Source organism: Ambystoma mexicanum, chromosome 2q, assembly GCF_040938575.1.
Source record: "Ambystoma mexicanum isolate Mex_15411 chromosome 2q, UKY_AmexF1_1, whole genome shotgun sequence".
Lineage (NCBI taxonomy): Eukaryota > Metazoa > Chordata > Amphibia > Caudata > Ambystomatidae > Ambystoma > Ambystoma mexicanum.
Genome location: NC_090924.1, coordinates 1316425921 through 1316437164, shown reverse-complemented (window position 1 = coordinate 1316437164; position 11244 = coordinate 1316425921).

The window sequence follows — 11244 nt, the reverse complement described above, 5'->3', positions numbered from 1 at the left end:
CCTTTCTCATCCAGTTGACTAAGGACTGCCCCTATACCTGTATTGGATGCATCTGTCTGCACAATGAAGGGTTGGTGATAATCAGGAGCTCTTAGGACTGGAGCTTCACAAGGGGCTTTCTTCAGGTGTTCAAAGGCTTGAGTGCACTCCTCATTCCATCTAACTTTTTTAGGGAATTTTGGAGAGGAGATTACATTCAAGGGTGAGGTTATGGTCCCATAGTTCTCTATGAAATTCCTGTAGTACCCAGTGAGACCAGGAAGGCTCTCACTTGGGTTTGAGTAGTAGGGGTGGCCCAGTTTTGCACAGCTTGCACTTTGCTGGGCAATGGCCTCATTTCACCTCCTCCTACCTCATGGCCAAGGTAGACTACTTTGCTCTGACCAATTTGACATTTGCTGGCCTTTATGGTCAGATGGGCCTGCTCAAGAGCCTGCAAAAAATATCCTAAGTGATCAACATGTTCTTTCCAAGTAGGGCTGAACACTGCAATGTCATCCAAGTATGCCATGCAGATGTCCTCCATCCCATTCGCAACTTGATTGACCATCCTTTGGAATGTAGCAGGTGCATTCTTTAATCCAAAAGGCATAACCTTAAACTGGTAGAGGTCTGCTGGGGTTGAGAATGCAGTTTTCTCCTTGGCATGGTCTGTCAGGGCTATTTGCCAATAGCCTGACGTTAGATCAAATGTACTGAGGTACTTCACTGCACCAAGTCTATCCACCAGTTCATCTGTCCTTGGCAAAGGATGGGCATCAGTCTTAGTGACTGCATTTAGTGCTGTATAGTCCACACATAATCTCAACTCCTTGGATCCTACCTTTGGTACTAGAACAACTGGACTAGACCATGGACTTGAAGAGGGCTATGTAACCCCGAGATCAAGTATCTTGTTGTCCTCTCCTTTGATATGGGATCTCACATGTTCTGACATTTTGTAACCTCTGCTTTTCACAGGTAAAAAATCACCAGTGAGAATATCATGCTGGCCCCAAGGGGTTAAGCCTGGTGAGAGTGATAACAGAGGGGCAAACTGATTTAACAGAACTTTGCACTCCTCATGTTGTTTAGATGTCAGTTGAGAAGAAGATTGACTCCTTCTATGTTCCCATCTAAAGGTTGGCCTCTGAGGAGGTCAGGTAGAGGTTCACACTCCTCCTCCTCTTGAGCTGAAGCTAGAAGCAAAGCTCCCACTTCTGGTCTTGAGACAGATGCCTTCAAACGGTTGGTGTGAAAGACTTTGGGAGCCTCCTTAGGTCTGCCTACATCCACCAAATAGTTCACCTCTCCAGGTTTGCCCACAACCTTGAAGGGTCCTATCCATTTGTCCTGCAAGACCCTCTGCCTTGTTGGCACCATAACTAATACAAGCTTGAGTAAACTCAACCATGCTGGCCTTCTGGTCATGCTAATGTTTGACCAGAGCCTGACCTGCTTTTAAGTTATCACTAGCTTCAGCCATCATGTGTGACATTCTCCTCCGGAGACCTATCACATAGTCACTCTGACGGGTTTGGGGGAAGGAGCACTCTCCAACTCCTCCTTAATCAGGGCCAAGGGGCCTCTGACTGAATGGCCATAGAGAACTTCAAAGGGACTGTAACCACCTCCCTCCTGAGGGACTTCTCTATAAGCAAAGAGAAGGCATGGCAGTAGAAGGACCGACTTTCTTTTAAGGGCTTCCTCTAAAGCACCTATCATGCTCTTCATAGTACGATTAAACCTCTCTACCAGTCCATTTGGCTGTGGATGGTAGGCTGTAGAGAACTTGTAAGTGACACCACAGTTTTTCCACATGGCTTGCATGTAGTGGGACATAAAATGTGATCCCCTGTCGGATATCACTTCCTTAGGAAACCCTACCCTGGTACAAAATACCAAGTAGAGCCTTAGTCACAGTCTGAGCCATAACAGCCCTCATAGGTATTGCTTCAGGATACCTAGTAGCATGATCTAGTAGCATGATCTACTACAACCAGGATAAACCTGTTTCCTGAAGAAGTTGGACGGTCAAGGGGACCAACAATGTTGATGCCCACCCTCTCAAAAGGAACTACCACCACTGGGAGAGGCACCAGGAGTGCCACATTCTTGACTCCACTCTTGCCAGAGGTTTGGCAAGTGTGACAGCTCCTACAGAATTTGTCAACTTCTGCACCTATCTTAATCTTAGGCCAGTAGAAGTATAAGGAGAGCCTTTCCTTGGTCTTTTTGAAACTTAAATGACCAGCAAAGGTATCTCATGGGCCAACTGTAGGAACTGGAGTTGACTAGGGGCACTACAAGTTTCTTGCAGTCCCCAGGGATAGACTCAGTCGGTTCACTGTAGAAGAGGCCATCTTTCCAGTGCAACCTATGCTTCCCAGGCTCTTGCCCATCAAGCTGAGAAGCTGCCTGTAGGCGAAGACCTTCAAAAGTAGGACACTATCTTTGTCCTCTGCGGAAGTCTGCCCTGTTGGGTCCACCTTCTGCCAGTAAAGACTGCAGCTCAGGATGGTCAACAGGGTCCAGATCTATCACCAAAACAGTGTCTTCCTCCAGATTTGACTCTTCGGAAACTGGATCAACCACACAGTGTTGTACCGAAAACTCTGCCTCAGCAGGTGGAGGAGTCACAAGTGTGACAATCTTGGGGATGTCCTTGTTGGTAACAGAGGGGTGCCATTTGTCTTATTCTTGGAGGTCTTGGGTTTCCCCTTTGCCTCTTACTTTCCAGAAATAACAGTGAGCAACTCCTGTGGAGTGGGAGTGAAAGCTTCATCTATCAGCTCCTCTGGAGAGCCTCTCAAGGTTCTCTCCCTTGCAGGCCTAGTGAGCTCCTGTTTCCTTTTACTGGGAGGCTTTTGGGTACTAGACACAAGTCCAAGAGTTTTCAGGTCGTTACCCAACAGAACTCTCCCAGGCACTTCACTCTGCTCACTAACAGGTATCTTGACAGTCATATCATTACACTGGATGAGAGCTGGTATCTGGGGAAGCATTTGCAAAGGGCCTCCAGCTAACTTGGTGAGGCGTTTGGGTGCCTTAGCAACATCCTCCACCTTGAAAAATTATTCATCCACCACAGTTAGACTGGCTCCAGTGTCTCTGATGACAGGAGTCTCCTGGCCATTCACAAGAACACTAGCTTTATAATACTCTTTAGTATTATCTGGGATGGAATTATAGACATCTAAATTCTGTTGTTCCCACAAGCCCAGGGACACTTAAGAAACACTAGCTGAGACTCTCATGGGTTCATCAGCCAGTAGGTGAATGTTTCCACTTGCCATAGATACTTCTTCCTCTGGGGAGAAGGCTAAGGAGACATTGTGGACCCCTGAAGGTTTGCCCTTACATCGGGGTTCCCCTTTCACATGGTCAGTTAACCCCCAAACATAACATTTCCCAAATGTCTTGATGAATGAGGGTTTGTTCTGACCTCCATCTGGTTTGGGTCCAGATGGTGCACTAGCATGATTCTGTTTCCCTTGTGGTTTACCCTTATTGTTCTGTTTGGGGCCCTCTTTTGGATTGGAGGTATTTGAATTCTCCTTGTTATCTTTCTTTGGCTGCTTTCCCTCATCCTTCTTCTGAGTTACCTCAGAATCCTTGTGAGTCAGCAGCCTTAGCTAACTTCTTTGGATCTATCTCCTTAGAATCAGCCAAGAGTGTCTGAGCTCAGGAGAGCAGGCATCATAAATTGACTCCAACATAACAAGATTTCTCATAAGTGTTCACTCTGTAACCCTTAACCCAACATTCTAAGATTTTCAAACATTCACATACCCAGGTAGCCCAAGGGGTACCATCATGCTTTTTGAGGGTCCTAAATCTCTTAAGGTATTGGGAAGGGGTCTTCCCAAATCTAGCAATTAAAGCCAGCTTCACACACTCATAATCCATCCTATCCACCTCTCCCAACTCCATCACAACACCAGATGCAACAGTGGGTAGCCAAGGAAGCAACTCATTCCCTGTAATGTCTTGAATCACATGGTTATATTCAAACATTGCCAACCAATCCAAGATATCAAGCTTAACCTCATACATACCAAAAATGTCTTTAGGCATACGGGGTCTCTTAGGACTGGAAGACCTAGAAGACTCTGGGAGAGAAGCATTTTCAATAGACAACATTTTCATTTCTAAGACATGGTTCATCTCCATTTCTCTGAGCTTAAGTTCTTGATGTTTTTGTTCAGTTTGAGCATTTAAACGTTTAAATTCCAATTCAAGCCTCATCTTTTCTAGAGCAATGGATTCAGCACTGAGTGTAGGACCTGATGGGGTCCCAGTGGACAAAGGCTGAGGTTGCTGAGCAGGTAAAGGAGTAGTGAGGCCTATATTGTGGGACACACCTGTTTCATCTAACTCATCAATAATAGACACATTAGCATCCTTATTATTTTCCACATTTGCTGAGGGGTTAGGTATTTCAGACCCACCCTCCAGACTTTGTTTCTCTAACAACCTTTCAATCAATTCAGACTTTTTGCCTTTAACAGAGAGATTCCTTTCTCTACACAGATTTTTCAGATAATCCACAGTGTAACTAAGGAGGGTCTCCTGACTGTAGCTTTCCATATCAAACATGATTAATATTGCTTTTTAGTGATGTTTAGCTGTGTGGTTAGTTGATCCAAGGTAATAGCAGCACTCTAAGCAGGAAGTGTCCTCGTATTCCAAAAAATCACGTCTACAATAGAGAGCTTGTAGAAAAGAGACCTGAATTCAGAAGAGACAAGAAGATGGCAAAAAAGTTGACAATGCCAGAAGCCAGTACAAAAATCAAAGAAATCACAGGAGAATACAAGGCATGGGTCAGATTTCATCAAGACAAGTTATACCAGCAGGATGCGGAGGATATTGCCAAAACATTAAGTACACGCAATGCAAGAGACTTTTGGCCGCTGCTGAGATCCATCGATGTGCCACGTCAATACGTCAGGCACGAGAGCACAGAAGTTGCACAGCACAACAACATGGATTGGATTAACCTGTAAAATAGAGAGGACATCAAGGAGGTGATCAAGAAGCTTAAAAACTCAAGGGCTGCGGGACCCGATGGAATTACTAACTTTGAGCTAAAATCTCATCCTGCAGAATGGGCCGCCCTATTAAGCATAATCTTTCGTCGTTGTGCAGACACGAGGTCAATTCCACCATCCTGGACCACTGCGATCGTGATTCTGATCTACAAAAAAAGGGAACAGAAATGACCCTCACAACTTTCGACCTATAGCATTGCTTGATGCTATAGGAAAAGTGTTTGGGTCTTTACTGTGGGCAGCCTCTGCAAACTGCAATGAACATCTCCAAGCCGGATTTAAAAAAAAATGCAGGGACAGCAGGCAATATTCTCCTGCTTAGCATCTTGAAAAGCAAGGTTCTACAATACGGACATCGCCTCTTTATCGTATTTATCAACTTCACACAGGCATTTGATCGAGTTGAGCGACATCGCCTCTGGCCGAAACTCCTAGACTGGAAGTGCCCTAAAGAAATCTTGGAACCAATACTTGCCTTACATTCTAAGACCTCCATGAGAGTCCGCCTTCGCCGACAAGGTGATTTATTGGCCGAAATTCCAACCACGCGTGGAGTAAAATAGGGATGTCCCCTGGCTACAGCTCTATTTTTGGCCTACATAGGAGACTTCCAGAATACAGAGGCTGTGACACGTGCATTCCCTCCAAAAATCAGAAACTCTACGATTTCTCGGCTCCTGTACGCTGATGACCTTACATTATTCGACCAAACGCCCATCGGCCTACAGAGGCAACTGAATAGTCTGCTTGTGTACACAAAAGAAAACTTTCTCGAGATCAACAAAGAAAAAACAAAAGTAATGATCCTGCAAAAATCCAACAGGAAATCAGACGACAAAAAATGGTTCTTGCAGACACTCAAGTAGAGACAGTCCAGACATTTAAATACCTGGGAGTCACACTGGACATTTCCAAACCTGAAAATGCCATGCAAGTCGTTCTACATAGCAAGATCAAAAAGCTAGCGGCTCAGGCAAAAGTAATTGACAGGAAATTTGGGTGATACTCATTAATCCCCACAATAAACTTCTATAAAAGTAAGGTGGTGCCGGCTGTGACGTATGTAACCAAGGCCATGCCAACCTTTCCGAGGGACCTATGGCCTAAATTAGAAGCCACCTTTTGGAGATCTGTCCTAAGGTTGCTGAACTCAACATCTGGTGTGGCGATTAGACGTGAACTGAGTATATTGTCACTTCAGTGCAAAGTCAGCTGCAACTCCATAATGCTGTACAGAAAGAGCAGAATGGCAGATAGTAACCCAATTTACAAAATGACCAATAAAGAAATGCAAGGTGACAGATGTGAACTGTTAACAAACTGGCAAAAGGAAAATGTTCTCTTTCTAGACACAATCTCTACCGAAGAAGAAGAGCTCATCCGAAACCCGTGTAAGGTGCTATGAAAAATTAAAGACCTGGTCTGGGCAAAGACGAAAGAAACAGCTGCCAAAAATAAATTGACGTCACACCTACCTCCCAATACAAAAAAGCTAAATGAATTGCAAAACTATATAAAGAAATTCCCTAACAGGGTGGCTCGAGACTTGATACTAAAAGCGAGATTAAACCTACTTGAAACCAATGAATTTCTACACATTAGAGGTCTCTCCCAAACAGCCAGCTGCCGCTTTTGCCAAGACACTTCGCCCCATCACAAAGAAACTATTCGACATCTACTGTTGGTATGTTCAGGGACTCTTTGATTACACTACGATATCTAAGAAAACTATTTGGAACTGACATACCTCCACAGGAAGAGACATGGTGGCACAGACTAATCGCCGGTGACAGAACAAATTGGCAAATTGCATCAAAAATGCTTGAAAACATTGTGAATAACTTGCTTCCGCACAAACCACCCCCGCAGAAGGCGACACTCTCATAAACAAGTGATAACACGATGAAAACTTTGACGCCAATCATAACCCAATACACGGTCTAGTTGATGTTCTACTGTAATATTGTAAAAATCTTGTGTTGATTAAACAATAAATAAAATAAAAAATTAAAAAATAGCAGCACTCTAAGTGTAATCACTATACTTGATCCTCACCGCTGACACCAGTGTTAGGCAGAATTATATGCAGTACCCTTCGGGAACACCAGACACACTTAGGACTGCAAGTGACAGTACAAATTCACCTTTGGTACAAGCCTGTACTACACAGTAAAGTGGTAGCGATGGCTGAGCAGCCAGACTTATCTCAAGTGTAAAGTGAGCAGTATCAATAGTTACACAAAGGACAGCAATTACTATGATTCAAACAAACACTGACTCAAGGTTTCTGAGTAAAAGAATATACATTTATTTGAACATCAGTTATTAAACATTTCACTATTATCAAGCAATTTAGAAATCACAATCTTAATACACCACACACCACCCAATAGATTCTGGACAAGTTAGGCTCAAAATGAAGTGTGAGCAAAATGGCACTCCAGCAATTTTAAAGGGAGGGAAAGACAAAGTTAGACACAAGTTGAGTAGCACCAAGAGGTAGGTAAGCAGGGCAATCTAGAAAAAGGAACTGCAGTGAGGAGATCAAATCAAGAGGCTAGGGCCAAAGTCAATGGGTCAAAGTCTTTTGCTCAAGATCACACAGTTAAGGGTAGGTTGCGGTTAAGTCTTTGCCAAGAGTTCAGTACGAAGTTGGTCAAGCAAAAAGTTACTTTAAAGAATAGGGAAGGACAAGCCCTCGGATTGGCAAAAGATTTCACACACTTTCACCGCGACTGGACGAAACGAACAATCATATTTGGAACAGTACCTTAAATGGAGAAGAGGCTGTAGCTGAGGAGGACATTCCTGGCAGGTCCTGCAGGCTCACGGTTCCTGAAGCGACTGTCGGACTGACATGAAGTAGGCCGACTGGAGGGTTCTGCACTGCCCAGGGAAGAAACCAGCAGCAGAGCAAAGCAACGAAAAAAAAGGTGCGCTCCTTACAACCTAAGCAGGGTCCGACCTTCCTGGCTATCCGGTTCACTGTAGCTGTGCACAGCAAATTCGACCAGAGGAGAGAGGCCTGGCTTGCAGTTTGGTGAATTGGTTGTTCCTACCAGCTGAAGGGGAGAAGATTCCTTGCAGATCTTCCCTGTCGTCAATGTTTGGAGATTCAGACGAGCAGCAGGGCTTCGCCGGGAGGTTCAGTCATGGTAGGGGTCCTCTTCTGTCAGCTTTTCTTCGGTTCTCTCGATCCAGTGGGGACTCTGCCTTTCCAAACCCAGAGGCCTACTTTTTATGCAGTTTTCCCCCATTCACAGAGCCTGGCTGTCAATCACACAGCAGGTAGGCTGTCCTGGTGGGACAGTCACCTAGCCATTCAAACAGGAGTGTGACTTGGGTTACTAAGGGAACCCATGGCAGGGATCCTGAAACCCCTCCCTCACATCTTGCCTCTCCAGACTTTCAGGCGCCTAAGGAGGGCTTCTGTGCAGAAGCCTGCAAAATGATGGCGATCAAAGGAACCAAACCTAGTATGGCATGCAGAGAAAAACACAAGAAAGACTTTTACAAAAAGAAATGGTGAATAAACCCAGCTGGAACCAAATTAAAACAAATATGGTTCAGCGGGTTTAAGTTCGAGGCTACCAAGATAGCCTAAAACAATACCAGGACTATTTAAAATAACCATGGTAGGAAAAATCGGGTAGTTACCACTGCCACCAGCAAAGTCTTAATAAAAAGGGAACAAAACAATGTTCCATGAGAGACAGACACAAAGGGATCACTAGTAACCCTTTCCAGTACTCCATGTAAGATAGTTTGTACTGGGTCTGTGGAGTAAAAGGACTAATAAAGTCAATGGTAACTTTACATGTTCTGGGAGACAGTAGTCAGTCCCAGAAAATGGAGTCTGAATGGGAAGTCTGAAAAAGACAACCCTGTGTTACTGCACTGAAGGTGCTGTGTAACACACAGTAAAAAGGTGATGCCTATGGAGTAGGTGAGGCTCCACAGTCTATGAACACAAAAAATGTTAAACACACACAGCAGAACACATGTAAGAGTGGGTAAAAAGGCTCACACTCTTACCAGGTGAAAAAAATAAATCCTAGAAATCCAGCAAAGCTGCTGAGGGACTCAATAGGTAATGGAAATTAGCTATTTTGAAGAATTCTCCCTAACAACCCACACTGCATACTGTATGTGAACCGCTTCTTCTGCATGCTACGTTTGCCTTTGCTGTTACAGGTTTCCCACATGGAAAGTTATGCCAACCACCTTTATCCACTCAACCCTGGCAACATATTACCATGAATTTCATAGTGGACCTGCCTCCATCTCAGGGGTGTTCCACCATCATGGTTACTGAAAACTCATTTTCTAAAGAGGCACATTTCATTCCACTAACTAAGGTACCAACTGCTATTGAAATGGCAGAGTCTTTTTGCATGACATTTCTTGCCTTTGTGTTCTTCCTGACACCATTCTATCTGATCGAGGCAGTCAATTTGTTTCCAAATTCTGGGCTCACCTTTGTAAGTCTTTGGGCATACTCAGTGCGCTTTGTTCTGGTTACCATCCGCAGACCAAAGGTCAGTCAGAACCTCTAAACCAGACATTAGAGTAATGCGTATGCTGCATTTCTACTGCTACTGCTGGTAATTTGGTCCCTCTCTTCCCTAGAGGCAGAATTTGCTGTAATAATTCTACTCATTCTGCTATTCAAAATAGTCATTTTCATTGTACATATGGGTTACACCCACATGTTTTTCCTACCCATGCTACTCTGGATTATACCATTCCATCTGTAGGAGCCCATTTTGATCAACTCTGTGATGGCCATGCTCGGGCGTTAGGGCGTCCACAAAGGCCTTGGCTGATAGACAGATATGTGACTCCCCTTTTCCTGTAGGAGATCGAGTCTGATTGTCTCCTCGTTACTTACCCTCCAGGCTGACTTCCTCCAAATTGCCTCCAAAATAATACAGCACACTTCTCATTATTAAACAAGTCAATCCAGTCGCTGTTACTTTGTGGCTTTGTTCCTCATGGACCCGGATTCATCCTGTGTTCCATTTTTCTCAGCTTAAACCTCACTTGGATACGCCTAGCAAAACATATGGGGGGGAGTGATCCATCAAGATCAATGCACATTTGTGTAGAGTAGAAATATAACCATGAATTTGAGGCACTTACAGCATGTGCTGGAAAGAACGGAGAATGTGGATAAGGTATTGGCGGTGGTAGCCATTGACGCCAGCAAAGCATTCAACTCAGCGGAGTGGGAGTGGCTTTTTGAGGTCCTTCTCAGAACGGGGATGGGTTCAAATATTCAGTGGTGGATACGACTTATGTACAAGAACCCCCTAGCGAGAGTAAGAACAGGTAGAGAGGTATTCTCCCATTGGACACTAGAAAGAAGAACGAGACAGGGATGCCCTTTCTCCCCAGTCCTCTTTGCCCTTGCTTTGGAACTACGGGCCAACATTTTTTGACACCAATACAGAGACAAAGGCATTGTGGTGGATGAGCAAAGGCATGTCATTTCCCTTTACGTGGATGATGTTCTTTTGTATGTGCAGAATCTGGCCTTATACATCCCATACATGCTGGAAATAATCTCCAACGTGGGACAGTGGTCGAGGTTCCTCGTTAATAAAGAAAAGTCAATAGCCTTCTCCATGGGGTCCCTGCAGAGGCGGGCCTGGAGGACCTATCAGGAGTGCGTTTACCGTGGGAGACGGAATCATTTAAATACTCAGGCATACAGATATTTCACTCTGCAACAGATATATTTCAACATAATGTGGGGAGGGCAACCAAAGAGTTTAGTGACAAAATCAAGTGTTGGAATAAATTGCCTCTTTCACTCATGGGGAAAATAGCGAGCTGTAAAATGGTCATAGCATGATTTCTGGGTACCTCTGGGTGGAAGGAAGGAGAAGAATATCCTTGGGTAGTCTGCAAATGAGGCAATCAGACGGGGGACTCCCCCCCCAAATATTGAATTCTACTATATGGCCGCACAGCTGCAGCATGCAGCGAAGTGGGGCTGTCAGTCGGGAGGGGCAGATAGGTCCTTGTTAGGCCCGCCCTGGCAACATCACACCGGAATTCAGTTGTTATGGGAATAAGGGATGGATCCCATAGCAACAGAAGTCACAACAGCAATACAACAATTATGGGGAAGGGCACGCCTTTGATTGAGGATGAGAGAAGGGTATAGCCCGGAAATGCCAGTGAGTGCCCTCCTTGAACTGGGAAG